This window comes from Heterodontus francisci, chromosome 4 (genome assembly GCF_036365525.1).
Source record: "Heterodontus francisci isolate sHetFra1 chromosome 4, sHetFra1.hap1, whole genome shotgun sequence".
In the NCBI taxonomy this organism is placed as follows: Eukaryota; Metazoa; Chordata; class Chondrichthyes; order Heterodontiformes; family Heterodontidae; genus Heterodontus; species Heterodontus francisci.
Genome location: NC_090374.1, coordinates 173,913,149 through 173,927,258, shown reverse-complemented (window position 1 = coordinate 173,927,258; position 14,110 = coordinate 173,913,149). Strand labels below are relative to the sequence as shown.

The 14,110-nt window shown below is 44.4% G+C and overlaps 1 protein-coding gene across 4 annotated transcripts in view; it reads left to right on the top strand.

The window, feature by feature from the left end:
• The first annotated feature begins 1,036 nt into the window (after positions 1 to 1,036).
• LOC137369403 (amyloid-beta A4 precursor protein-binding family A member 1-like) overlaps positions 1,037 to 14,110 on the top strand; it is a 208,684-nt gene continuing 195,610 nt past the window's right edge. For 3 of the 4 annotated variants that reach the window (XM_068030578.1, XM_068030574.1, XM_068030575.1), the window contains exon 1: positions 1,037 to 1,199. The gene's annotated coding sequence lies outside the window, so the exon portion shown is untranslated. Of the gene's footprint in view, positions 1,200 to 1,811; positions 1,831 to 14,110 lie in introns of those variants that run through there. The other variant, XM_068030577.1, reaches the window with a different exon arrangement.

Genomic DNA, 14,110 nt, shown 5'->3' with positions numbered 1-14,110 from the left:
TGGGTGTGAGAGTGACCATGGAGAAAGGGGAATGACCAATGGGTATGAGAGTGACCATGGGGAATGGGGTGACCAATGGGTGTGAGAGTGACCATGGAGAATGGGGAGTGACCAATGGGCGTGAGAGTGACCATGGGGAATGACCAATGGGTATGAGAGTGACCATGGGTAATGGGGTGACCAATGGGTGTGAGAGTGACCATAGAGAATGGGGTGACCAATGGGTGTGAGAGTGACCATGGGTAATGGGGTGACCAATGGGTATGAGAGTGACCATGGAGAATGGGGAGTGACCAATGGGTATGAGAGTGACCATAGAGAATGGGTATGAGAGTGACCATGGGTAATGGGGTGACCAATGGGTGTGAGAGTGACCATAGAGAATGGGGTGACCAATGGGTGTGAGAGTGACCATGGGTAATGGGGTGACCAATGGGTATGAGAGTGACCATGGAGAATGGGGAGTGACCAATGGGTATGAGAGTGACCATAGAGAATGGGTATGAGAGTGACCATGGGTAATGGGGTGACCAATGGGTGTGAGAGTGACCATAGAGAATGGGGTGACCAATGGGTATGAGAGTGACCATGGGTAATGGGGTGACCAATGGGTGTGAGAGTGACCATAGAGAATGGGGTGACCAATGGGTATGAGAGTGACCATGGGTAATGGGGTGACCAATGGGTGTGAGAGTGACCATAGAGAATGGGGTGACCAATGGGTGTGAGAGTGACCATAGAGAATGGGGTGACCAATGGGTGTGAGAGTTACCATCGGGGAATGAAACCAGACTGAGGTCCCTCTGTTAGGTTGACTCCGGCCTCTGCTCCGCGTCTGCGCCTTGAGCACGGTTTTCCAGGCCCGGCCGTAGCACCTGCGCGGTGAACGGGGTGAGCGCGGACTCCCGGGCCCGGCCGCCGCACCTGCGCGGTGAGCGCGGTCCCCGGGTGCGCCGCCGGCCACCGACCGCCCGGCGCAGGCGCGCCTCACCCTGCAGCGTCCGCGCGCACCAGGACCACTTCCTGCTGGAGAGAGAGAGAGATAGGGGCTCAGTCATTCTGCAAATCAGTGTGTGTGTCTGCAAGCATCGGAGAGAGAAGCAGCAGGCAGTAAGGGGGCTTTAAACAATTGCAAGGAGCCGTGCAAAGTGCACGCGATGCAATCGCCTTCAGATCTTGGGGGGCTTTAGGAATCACAGGTATGTGGAAGCAAGGTTCTGTTCCAATTCCCTTTTTTTTTGCAGAATTCATTTGCAGACAGATTTGCGACAGATGCAAAAAGGTGTGTGTGTGGGGGGGGTGGAGAAGATGTAAAAAAACCTTTAATGTAAGAAAGAATAACCATGTTAGAATAACACCGCATTGAAAGAAATAGCATAATGCACAATTCAGATGTTTTTTGTTTGGACCTGGATGTTGTATATGTTCCTCCAGTAATTTTCTTCTTATGAATTGTGCATTGACCGGAACATCCAAGAGGTGGTTTATCTTATTGTGAAGATGCTGATCTCGCCGATCAGTTTATTGAGGATCCTGCTGCAGTAATGCTTTGTTGTGTCGCTGTGGCATCTTCCTGAGGTTGTAGGCTTATGGCAGGCTGCAAGGGGAAAGCTTCTTAAGATCTTGTGTGTGCATTTCATTTGTTAGTGTGTTTACAAGTGTATGATACGGCGGGGAAACAACCTACGTTGCATTGTCTTAACCCACAGGCTGGTGATGCTATCTCAGAGTAGCAATCAGGTTTTACCCATGCTCCTATCAATGTCAACCTGTAAGCACCCCCACCAATTCTTTCAAGATCAGGGTGGAGGAATTCTTCTATATTTAAAGGTGAAGAGGGTTACAATATTTGGCTTGCAAACTAATGAGTTTAACTGTAATAATTCATTGGCAATGACTCCATCAATAATATAGAAGGCAATCTAAAAACATGACTATAAATTTTTTGAAAATGTAATGGCCAGTGTTGTTAGGATTTCAATGTTGCCGTTTTCCATATTTCTGTGCAGGTTGAGAAATGTAATACTGAATACAGTTCAGAAGAGAGAGTGTATTTAAATTCTGCAGCTTGTACTCATCATCAGTGTCCTATTGAATTTTTTGTAGAAGTAGTTAGAGGATTTCTCATTCATCAAAGTTCATATTTTGGAGTTCTTTGTAATCCCCAATGATAACTTCAATAGGTCCATAAAGTAAAAGGATTTGATTAAAAGTCTGAGTAAAATCCACACTACGTTATATGAATTATATGGTCTGTGCCGATACACAGCTTGAAAAGTGATAACTGATCTGTGGGAGGAAAAGTACAGAGCAAAATTGTCAACCGTAAGACTTATGCCCACCCATTTGGTAATAACAGATTCCATTCATTCAGTGACTGTTTGATCTTCAGAAATGGCTTCTTCAATAACATGATCTACAGAGGTGGGGTCAGCTTCCAGATGCACATTCACAATGTCCTGCTCTACCTCTCCACCACCTGTCTTGACCCCTTCATTGTCTCTGTGCTGTCAGGCTCTTTGTTCAGTTTCCAGTCTTGTATGAGCCACAATTTCCTCCAATTTAATGCTGGGAAGACTGAAGCCACCATGAACTCCTCTGCCTCTGTCCTTCCATCCCCCTCCCCTTTCAGGGCCTCGGGTTGAACCAAACCATTTGCAACCTTGCCCTCATATTTGAACTTGAGCTGAATTTCCATTTCAAAGAAAGCCTGCTTCTACCTCCACAGCATGACCTGTCTCAGCCCCTGGCTCAGTCCATCTGCTGCTGGAACCCTCATCCATACCTTTGCCACCTTCAGATTCAACTGTTCCATTGCTCTCCTGGACAACTTCCCATTCTACACCTTGCATAAATGTCAGCTCATCCAAAACCCTGCTGCCCATATCCTAACTCACATCAAATGTCCCTCGCCCATCTGCTTGCTGACCTACATTGGCTCCCAGTCCTCCAAAGCTTCAAATTTAAAATTCTCATCTCCGTGTTTAAATTGCTTCATGCCCTTGCACCCCCCACTCCGTATCTGTAACCTCTGCCAGCCTTACAGCCCTCGGCTGCTCATGCCCTAACTCACACCAAGTCCCGTTCACCCATCACCCCTGTCCTTTCTGACCTACATTGGCTCATAATAACATAAAAGATAGGAGCTGGAGGAGGCTATTTGGCCCTTTGAGCCTCCTCCACCATTCAACAAGATTATGGCTGATCATCTACCTCAACTCCACCTTCCTGCACTATCCCCATATCCCTTAATTCCTTTAGTACCCAATCGTTCATGGTATAAACAATGCTTTGATTTTTAAATTCTCAACCTTGTTTTCAAATCTCTCCGTGGCCTCACTCCTCCCTATCCTTAGCGACCATGACTTCAGCTGCCTAGCCCTAAGTTCTGGAATTCCCTCCTTAAACCTCGCCACCTCTCTACCTCCCTTTTTTCCTTCACGATACTCCTTAAAACCTATCAGCATTTGCAACCATCTTCAGTCAGAGGTGCTGAATGGATGATCCAACCTGGCCTCCTCCTGAGAACCCCACCATCACATATGCCAGTCTTTAACCAGTTTGACTCACTCTATGTGATATCAAGAAATGGATGAGTGCACTGGATACAGCAAAGTCTATGGGCGCTGATACCATTCTGGCTGTAATGCTGAAGGTTTGTGCTCCAAATTTGTCACGTCACTAGCCTAGCTGTTCCAGTACAGTTACAATGCTGGCATCAACCCAACAATATGGAAAATTGCACAGGTATATCCTGTCCACAAAAAGCAGGACAAATCCAATCTGGTCAATTACCACCCCAACAGCCTCCTCTTAATCATCAGAAAAGTGTTAGAAGATGTCATTGACGGTGCTATCAAGTGACTGTTACTCAGCAATAACCTGCTCAGTGACGCTCAATTTGGGTTCCGTCTGGGCCACTTAGCTCCTGACCTCATTACAGCCTTTGTCCAAACTGGACAAAAGAGCTGAACTCCAGAGGTGAGAGTGACTGCCCTTGATATCAAGGCAGCATTTGACCAAGTATGGCATCAAGGAACCTGAGCAGAATTGAAGTTAATGAGAATCAGGGGGAAAACTCTCCGCTGTTTGGTGTCATACCTACCACAAAGGAAGATGCTAATGGTTGTTGGAGGCCAATCATCTCAGCCTCAGGACATCACTATAGGAGTTCCTCAAGGCAGTGTTCTAGGCCCAACCATTTTAGCTGCTTCATCAATGTCCTACCCTCCATCATAAGGTTAAAAGTGGGGATGTTCGCTGATGATTGCACAGTGTTTAGTACCATTCACAACTCCTTAGATAATGAAGCAGCCTGTGCCCACATCCAACAAGACCTGGATAACATTCATGCTTGAGCTGGTAAGTGGCAAGTAACATTCATAGCACACAAGTGCCAGGCAATGACCATCTCCAACAAGACACAGTCTAACCATCTCCCTTTGACGTTCAATGGTATTACTATCATCAAATTCCCCACCATCAACATCCTGGGTGGTGGAGGGGGTTATCACAGAAATATTGTGGCTACAAGAGCAGGTCAGAGGCTGAGAGTTCTGCAGCCAGTAACTCATCTCCTGACTCCCCAAAGCCTGTCCTCCATCTACAAGGCACAAATCAAGAATGTGATGGAATACTCTCCACTTGCCTGGATGGGTGCAGCTCCAACAACACTCAAGAAGCTCAACACCATCCAAGACAAAGCAACCAGCTTGATTGGCACACCATTCACAAACATTCACTCCATCCACAAACATTCACTCCCTCCACCACCAGCGCACAGTGGCAGAAGTGTGTACCATCTACAAAATACACTGCAGCAACTCGCCAAGGTTTCTTCAACAGCAACATCCAAATCCATGACCTCTACCACCTAGAAGGACAAGGGCAGCAGCGACATGGGGTCACCACCAGCTGCAAGTTCCCTCGAAATCACATACCATCCTGATTAAATCACCATTCCTTTACCGTCGCTGGGTCAATATCCTGGAACTCCCTCCCTAACAGCACTGTTGACGTACCATTACCACACAGACTGCAGCGGTTCAAGATGGTGGCTCACCACCACCTTTGTGAGGGCAAGTAGGAATGGGCAATAGTTGCTGGCCTTGTCGGTGATGCCACACTTTATGTTTGAATAAAGAAAAATCTCTTTGGTCGGGCTTTTGGTCATCTGCCCTCAACAACTCCTTACAGGCTCAGTTTCAAATTTTGTTAATGCTCTCGTGAAGTGCCTTGGGACGTTTTACTCCATTAAAGGTACTAAAGGTTGAATGAAAATGAAGATGTTATGAATTACAATTTATCAACAAGCAGATAATTAGAGAAGCTTTAAAATTATTTGGCTTTTGTGTTCTAGATGGAATTCTATTCATCACTCTCACTTATGTCATGTCAGTCATGTCCGGAAACTCTAATGCCAATGTGTTGTTTGGGATGCCAAATTATTTTCTCAGTGTGACATTGTGGAATATGTAGAATGTTGCAGCACTGAAGCAGACCATTTGGCCCATCGAGTTTGCTCAAGTGTTATTCTCCATGTGAGCCACCTAATCCAATACCACTGTCCTGCCTGCTCTCTCTACCTTTCATTACTTGTCCAGCTCCTGTCTAAAGAATCAATTGGACTTTACGTCGAGTGGCTTGTGATGGAGAAATGCACATTCTAGCTGCCCTCTGCAGCAGATCTTTTTTTTAAGTTTCTCCTTTTAATTCTGTTTCTGTAATCTCCACCAGCCCCACAACCCTCTGAGATCTCTGTGCTCCTGCAATTCTGGCCTCGTGTGTGTCCCCAATATTCATTGCTTTCCCATGGATGTCTGTGCCTTCAGCTGCCTAACCCCTAAGCTTGAGAACTGCCTCCCTAAACCTCTCCACCCCTCTCACTCCTCCTTTAAAACTACCTCTTTGACCAAGCTTTTGGTCATCTCTCCCTAAGTGGCTGGGTGTCAAATTTTGTGTGATAACACTTCTGTCAGATGCTGTGGGACGTTTAACACATTAAAGCTGCTATACAAATGCAGGTGTTGTTGTGGTGAAGAACAGGTGCATTCATTTCCCCTGCATGCTTTTTGTTATGTTTCTGTAACTTGCGTTTGTCCTCTCCAACCCTTCATAATTCAGTCAAATGCCATAATCCAACTGTTCTTGAACATTGACCACCTCACGGTAAGATTGGGGAGTTAGACGGCCAGGTTTGTGGTTTGTATTGATAATCTTGCTGTTGCAGGAAAATTTGGGCCTATTTTTGTTTTTGCTGGAAAACTGCCCTGTGTTGGACAGTAAAAATGTGTGAATGTTCAGATTTGTCCCAGTCTGGGAATTTGGCAACCCCAATCACAAAGTTTGCACGTGAGAAGGAAAACAAAATTCAAAATAGATTTCAGCAAGAGTCCCTTTAAAAATAAAAAATGCATTTTAATGTTTTCCCTACTGGTTTCCTCTCTTGCCCAACTGTCTAATCTTTGCTGACACTAAAGTGTACATTTTTCAATGGGAAACATGCTATGGACTTAACAAACACTTGTGGCCTCCTAACTGCTCTGTTAGTTATCTAGACAGCCTGATCTGTAAAGATATTAATCATACTCTGCTGTTGGCTGGGATGTTTAGTCTATAAATCTAATTTGTAAATCCATATTCTTTTGATGAAGAGGCTGGACTATCTGCTCTGGAAAGTTCCAGGCAGTGTCCTGACAACCCTTGAAGCTAGCCCTGCAGAGGTAATTGTGTGGTACTCTTTTCTGATCGATTGTACTATCGCTCACTGGGATAGGCTGTGACAACTGAAGGAAATTACATAGAATTTACAGCACAGAAACCAGCAATTCAACCCAACTGGTCTGTGCCAGTGTTTATGCTCCACACGAGCTTCCTCTCGCCCTTCTTCATCTCACCGTATCAACATATCCATCTACTTCTTTCTAGTGTATTTATCTAGCTTTCCCTCAAATGTATCTATGCTATTCGCTTCAACCACTCCATGTGGTAGTGAGTTCCACATTCTCACCACTCTCTGGGTAAAGAGGTTTCTCCTGAATTCCCTATTGGATTTAATAGTGACTGTCTCATATTTTGGCTGCTGGTTTTGGACTCGTCCAGAAGTGGAAACATCTTCTCTCGATCTACCCTATCCAACCCTTTCATAATTTTAAAGACCTCGGCCATTGCTTTTCTGGAGAAAAGAGCCCCAGCCTGTTCGGTCCTTCCTCTCAGCTTTGCTATCATTCTAGTAAGTCTATTTTTGGACCCTGTCCACTGCCTGTATATCTTTTCTATAATTTGGGGCGAGATTGTAACTCATTCAAAACCACCCATTGAGATGTGACTTGCCTACAAAAACTCGTTTGGCATTTTAGTGACTTATCCCTTTGTGTTACTGTGTCCATTTGTTATTCTTCAGTGCATGGCTAGCACATTTGTTCTTTAACTTTATATTGAAGTTTGAATCCACAGTTAGGAAATGTTGTTAATTTCCTGTGAGAGATTGCATTCTATATGTAGGACTATGTGTGATATTTTGCTTCCTTTACTCTGCCTGGAATGATCCTACCAGGCAACTGTATTTACATCAAAACAAAAGCAGAATACTGTGGATGCTGCAAATCAGCAAATAAAAACAGAAATATTCAGCAGGTCTGTCAGCATCTGTGGAGAGAAACAGAGTTAATGTTTCAGGCCGATGACCTTTAGTCGGGGAAAAGTTAGAAATGTAGCAGTTTTAAGAAAGTACAGAGGCAGGGAAAAGGGGGAGGGAGGGGAGAACAAAGGGGAAGGTCTGTGATAGGGTAGAATGCAGGAGAGATTAAATGACAAAAGGGATGATAATGTAACGCCAAAGGGAGGGGTTGGTGATGTGATAAGTAAAGAAACAAAAGATGGGTCTGGAGGATGTGTAAATGGGAACAGTAGAATCACCAACAATTGGTAAATGGTGGCAGAGGTATGAATTCTGTTCAGTTGGAAAGCTGAAAAGTGTCAAATTGAGAGATGAGTTGCTGTTCCTCAAGCTTGCATGAAGTTTGTCAGGATCGGTGTTGGAGGCTGAGGACAAAGTGAGAGTTTGTTGGGGAATAAAATGACAGGCGACTGGAAGCTCAGGGTCACACTTGCGGACTGAACAACGGAGGTGTTCTGCTAAGCGATCACCCAATCTGTGTTTGGTCTCCCCAGTGTAGAGAACACCACATTGTGAACAGCGAATACAGTGTACTGAGTTGAAAGAAGTACCTGTAAATTGCTGTTTCACCTTGAAGGAGTATTTGGGGCCTTGGACGGTGAGGAGAGAGAAGGTAAAAGGGCAGGTATCACACCTCCTGCGATTGTATGGAAAGGCGCCATGGCAAGGGGACGTGGTGTCGGGGGTAAATGAAGAGCAGAGCAGCGTGTCACAGAGGGAACGATCCCTTCGGAATGCTGAAAGGGGAGGGGAAGATTTGTTTGGTGGTGGCATCACACTGGAGATGGCGGAAATGGAAGAGGATGGTGGGGTGGAAGGTGATGACAAGGGGAACCCTATCATGGGTCTGTTATGGAGGGGAAGGGGTGAGAACAGAAGAGAAGGAAATGGGATGAACACAGTCGAGGGCCCCGTCAGAGTGGAGGGAATCCTTGGTTGAGGAAAAAGGAAGAGTTATCAAGTGCTGGTATGGAAGGTTGCGTCATTAGAACAGATGCGATGGAGACGGAAAAGGATGGAGAATGGAATGGAGTTCTTACAGGAAACGGGATGTGAGGAAGTGTAGTCAAGGTAGCTGTGGGAGTCAGTGGGCTTATAGTGAATATTTGTTGATAGCCTATTCCCAGAGATTGGGTTTGAAAAATTGAGGAATGTAAGGGAAGAGTCACAGATGGACCAGAGAAGGGTAGAAATGGGAAGCAAAGTGTATGAAATTTTCCAGTTTGGGGTGAGAGCAGGAAGCAACATCGATACAGCCATCCGTGTACTGGAAAAAGAGGTGAGGGAGGGAACCTGAGTAGGACTGGAACAAGAAATGTCCCGCATATCCAACAAAAAGGCAGACATAGCTGGAACTCATAGTTCTCATGCAACATATTTTATTTGGAGGAAGTGAGTGGAGTGAAAGGAGAAGTTGTTCAACGTGAGAACAAGTTCAGCCAGGCGGAGGAGAGTGGTGGATGTGGACTGGTGTGGTCTTTGTTCAAGGAAGAAGCAGAAAGCTCACACTGTATTTACATTGCCTGTTCTGTAATAGTAACTGCATTGGTGGTACCAGTGACCTTTACAAACTGTCTGATAACTGTTGGAGGTCCCATTGACCTTTTCTGAAGCTTTACAACTATTAGAGTGGACCCCAACCTATTTTCAATTCTTTATCCTAATTGCAGTTTTAAAATAAATGAGTTGTTAGCCACTGTGTAATGATAAATTAAGCCTAGCTGTTTTCTCAAGTTAGACTAAATGTTACATAATGACACTAAAGTTAACAATGCTACAAAAAAAAATCATAAGCAATTCAGAAACGAAAACAGAAAGTGCTGGAAAGACTCAGCAGGTCTGGCAGTATCTGTGGAGAGAGAAGCAGAGTTAACGTTTCAGGTCTATGACCTTTCATCATATATTTCTTTTATTTAAGGAATAAAGAAACTGTAGTGAGGAGTGTGAAGGAGTTTAGAAAGGAAAGCAAGAAAGAACTTGCATTTATATCCCAGCACAGGCATGATGGGCAGAAAGGCTTGGTCCTTTGCTGTATCATTCTAAGATTGTATATAGCACCTTTCATGACTTCAAGGTGTCCCAAAATGCTTTACAACCAATTTGTGCACAGCAAGATCCCATAAACTGCAATAAATGACCAGATAATTTTATTTTTTAACGAATGTTGTTTGAGGGATACATTTTGGCTAGGACACTGAAGAGAACTCCCCGGTTCTTCTTTAAAATAGTGGCCGTGGGATCTTTGACGTCCACCTGAGAGGGCAGACAGGGCCTCCATTTATCGCCTCATCCAAAAGACGGCACCTCTCACAGTGTGGCATTCCCTCAGTATTGCACTGGGAGCGTCAGCCTAGATTTTAGAAAACAAAGATCATCATGCAGATAATACCTACATTCCCTAGAGTTTAGAAGAATGAGAGGTGATCTCATTGAAACATATAAAGTTCTTAAGCGGCTTGACAGGGGAGATGCTGGGAGGATGTGTACCCTGGCTGGAGAGTCTAGACCTAGGGATCTCAACCTCTCTACCTCATTCATTGAGTATATTCAAAACAGACATTGACAGATTTTTGGGTACTAAGGGAATTAAGGGATATGGGGGTTGTGCGGGAAGGTGGAGTTGAGATAGAAGATCAGCCATGAGCTTATTGAATGGCAGAGCAGGGTCGAAGGACCGAATGTCCTACTCCAGCTCCTATTTCTTATGTTCTTACAAAAGGAAATAGACAGAGCTTTTGGAAGCATATAAACAGCAAAATAAGAGCATGACTATTTGGAGGATATATTAAATATTTTACAATGATGTTCGAAAAATGATGGTGGCATTGAGGTCATAGATGTGCGAGAGGAGAAACAAGTAATTCCTGGAAAGAATAATCAGAACTTCAGTTGGATCGTTCACTGGGCCTCGATGACATGAACTCTCGGGGAGGAGGTACAAGAGGCTGTAACCACAATCTCACAGCCCTCCTTAAATATGCAAACTGACCCAAGGAACTAGATGGTAGTCAGTTTAACAGCTGTACCCAAGGCGGGAGAGAAGGATAAACTGGGTAACTGTAGATTAGTTAGACTAATGTCAGTTGTAAACTCTTAAGTCTTTTAAATTTGAGTTAAAATCAATTGGCTAAGCAAGGCCAGTCACCATGGATTTTTGAAGAAGTGACTGGAAAGATCGTGAATGGTTCCCAGTCATTGCATACCCCCTTTCCAGATCTACCAGCTTCCCACATACCCCTACCAGCATTCTGGCTTAGTATTTTAACCCCTTTCTCACCATTAATGTGATGGAAGGGCTTGTCTGTTCGAGCATAGGCACGTAATGTTTAGAGTGATAGTTTGAGTCGTAAGTTGTTTCTACACATAGGTGCTGACGATACTTTGATATCATTCCAATGAGTGGTGAAAATCCACTTTCACACAGGTAATTTGTAACAAACCCTTGACAGCAGGGAAATCTGTTCACATTTCAACCCAACACTCAACCAACTGCTTCTGTTGGAACTCAGTCTTGAGTCCGCCATCAGTTGAAAAGTCCAGCAGGTTCTCTTGTCCTTTTATTGACAAGACTTGCAGCATAGTTACTGCAGAAGCATTTGTCAAAGGGTCTCAGACCCAACTGTTTGCCGTTCCCATTGAGGGAAACTAATCACGCCATTGCCTCGCCAATTTAGTGAGATGTTGCTTGATGTCATCTTGAACACTGTCCTGCAACTGCATTTCATTCATTGTCAGGAATTCATGCACGTTTGGGAAAATTTCACTGTTGCTTTCCTACACAAAGTGGGCAGCTTTTTTCTCGTTGACTCAATTTTGTCCTGAGCTTTGAAGATGGCTGCGCTCAGCCCTTGAAGTCCTAGATGTTGCTCATTCAGGAGAGACAATATATCTGACAAGTAGCCCAGCCATGAGAGCCAGGCTGTGTCATGCAGGCAGAGAGAGACTGGGAATGGGTGATCTGTAAAGAATAACTTGACCTCAGAGGGAAGTTTAAAGAAACATGCCAAGACCTTGCCACATGACAGCCTTCAACCTCTGTGTGAAATAATAGATTGATGTTCTCACTTCCCATCTCATTACATAGAGTTCAAAATATTCTGGAATTCAAAGGTTGAGATTTTATAAAGCTTACCATCTCATAGCATTGTCCAGGAGCTCCTTAAACTTGATAGACATGCTTTTGGCAACGAATGCTTCTCTATGTATACTGCAATGCACCTACTTTGCATTGGGAGTGACTGCTCTGTTAATCCTCAGTACTCCACTGTTCCTACCACTCTTTGACTTTGCTTCATTAGTGCAGATGCCAATACACTGACCAGACAATATTATGATGATTTAAGAAGCCGTCGAGCAACTGGAAAATCTCCTCACCTGTTCTGGTTGGCAGCGTCTGGCAAAACAAAATGTGCTCCTGTATTGTACCTTTGTAAATATACCTCACGTACAGCAGAAGGTGAGCTAGTCCTGCCACTTTTGTGGATTCATCCATCTGCAGAACAAAGTATTGGCCGCTAACGACACGGTTCATTGAGTTAGGACATCCTTGGCCATGTCATTAATTCGATGGGACATTGTGCTGTTTGATAATTGCATTAACTGAATTAATTTTTGCGCCTTTTCTCCAAGCACAGTGCTTACCATGTCTGCAACCACAGGTAGTGTTCGTTCCTGTGCTGTGGTATCAGGTTGTCCTGCCTTTGCAACTCTGTATCTCATGAAGTATGAGGCTTCAAGGGCCTTAACATTGTCAGCAGCAGCATTTAAGCGCAAAACTGTCTTGCTCACCACTGGCAGCGCCCACGTCCACTTGAAAAATTCTTGCGGTTTGTCCTTGTGTTGTTCGTGTTCTATTCCCAAGTGTCTAAATAGAAGAGGTGGTTTCAGGCTGTTGTTCAACAGGACTTCACTACATATCACATACTGCAGCTGAGGGTATTCAGCGGCTCCAGAACAAGTAATTCCCATTTCAGTGTCGTTTTTGTCACATTGATATCGCTCTGATATAGACCCTGTTTTGTGCATCGTGTCAAGGTTTTGCTTCACATGCTGAGATTCGCATGCTGAATCAGTATTCATTGTCTCGCTAGCGATTTCAGCAAGTGAACTGGTACTAGCAAAATGGATTTCAGCACTTTGCCTCTCATCACTAATACTTTGTGTGTTCTTCTTAACACTACCTGTCTTTAGCCATCTGTCCATTTTCCAATGTTAGATATAGTTACAGTGCGGTGTATATAATTGCAGTAAAAACCCGCAGGCCCACAACAAATATCAGCTGTCCCCAGTTCAACCAAATACCAACTGCTCCCCCGGTCCCTGTTAGGACCTGCTTTTGGATGCAGGCTGTAGTATCTCACTTGTGCTCAGTGTTTGGCATTGTACATATAGCCAACACTTAAGTAGACTCTTGGAAGCTCCCACTGTGACTGGGTTACTTCAGAAAGCAGCACGAGAGCATGATGATGCTGATGTCACTTCAATCTGACCCATGTTTTTGGTACATCCTGGGACTTCAGAGCCCTCTCACGAGATCACCAGAGGCACTTCATTTTACTGAGAAATCGCCCACTGAGAATGAAGAGAGGAGGGAATTCACTACACCATTTCATCTGCGTACTCCCCAGAGATGTCTTGCAAACCCCCAGGGGCATGCGTGCCACAGTTTGGGAAGTGCTGGGCTACCTAAAAGGAAAGTACATGCATGTATATGGATTTTCAGAAGACGTTCAATGAGGTTCATCACAGGAGGCTTGTTAAGAAAACTCGGGTGCATGGTCTAAGAAAACATAGCAACATGGACGGAAAATTGGTTGATGGTGAGAAAATATAATGTTAACATTAATGGCGTGGCATGAAGAAGTGTTGGGTCTGTGTATATATACACACACACACACACACACACATCTGTGTGTGTAACCTGCACACATACAACAGCAAGATCAATTTGCATTTGTATGGCGTCTTTGATGTAGTACAATGTCTGAAGGGGCTTCACAGGAGTGATTATCCAACAAAATCTGACACCAAGCCAAATAAGGAGGTATTAGAACAGGTGACCAAACGCTTGGTCAAATAGGTAGGTTTTAAGGAGCATCTTAAAGTAGGAGTGAAAGACAGAGGCGAGGCGGCTTAGGAGAGAATTCCAGAGTTTAGGGCCTAGGCGGCTGAAAGCACGGCTGCCAGTGGTGGAGCGATTTAAAATTGGGATGCAGCGATAGATATATAGAAGTGAATTATGGAATAAGGTGAATATTGAAATCTACTGACGGAGTTTGGCAAATACCCAGGTGACTGTAAAGATTTCAGGAGAACATAGGAACTGTGTAGGCAGGTGACAAATGTAATTCATTGCATTTATGTCAGCGTATCTAAATATATATTGAGCGTACAGTTTCCTGTACATTTATGTTTATAACCGTAGCATTCTGC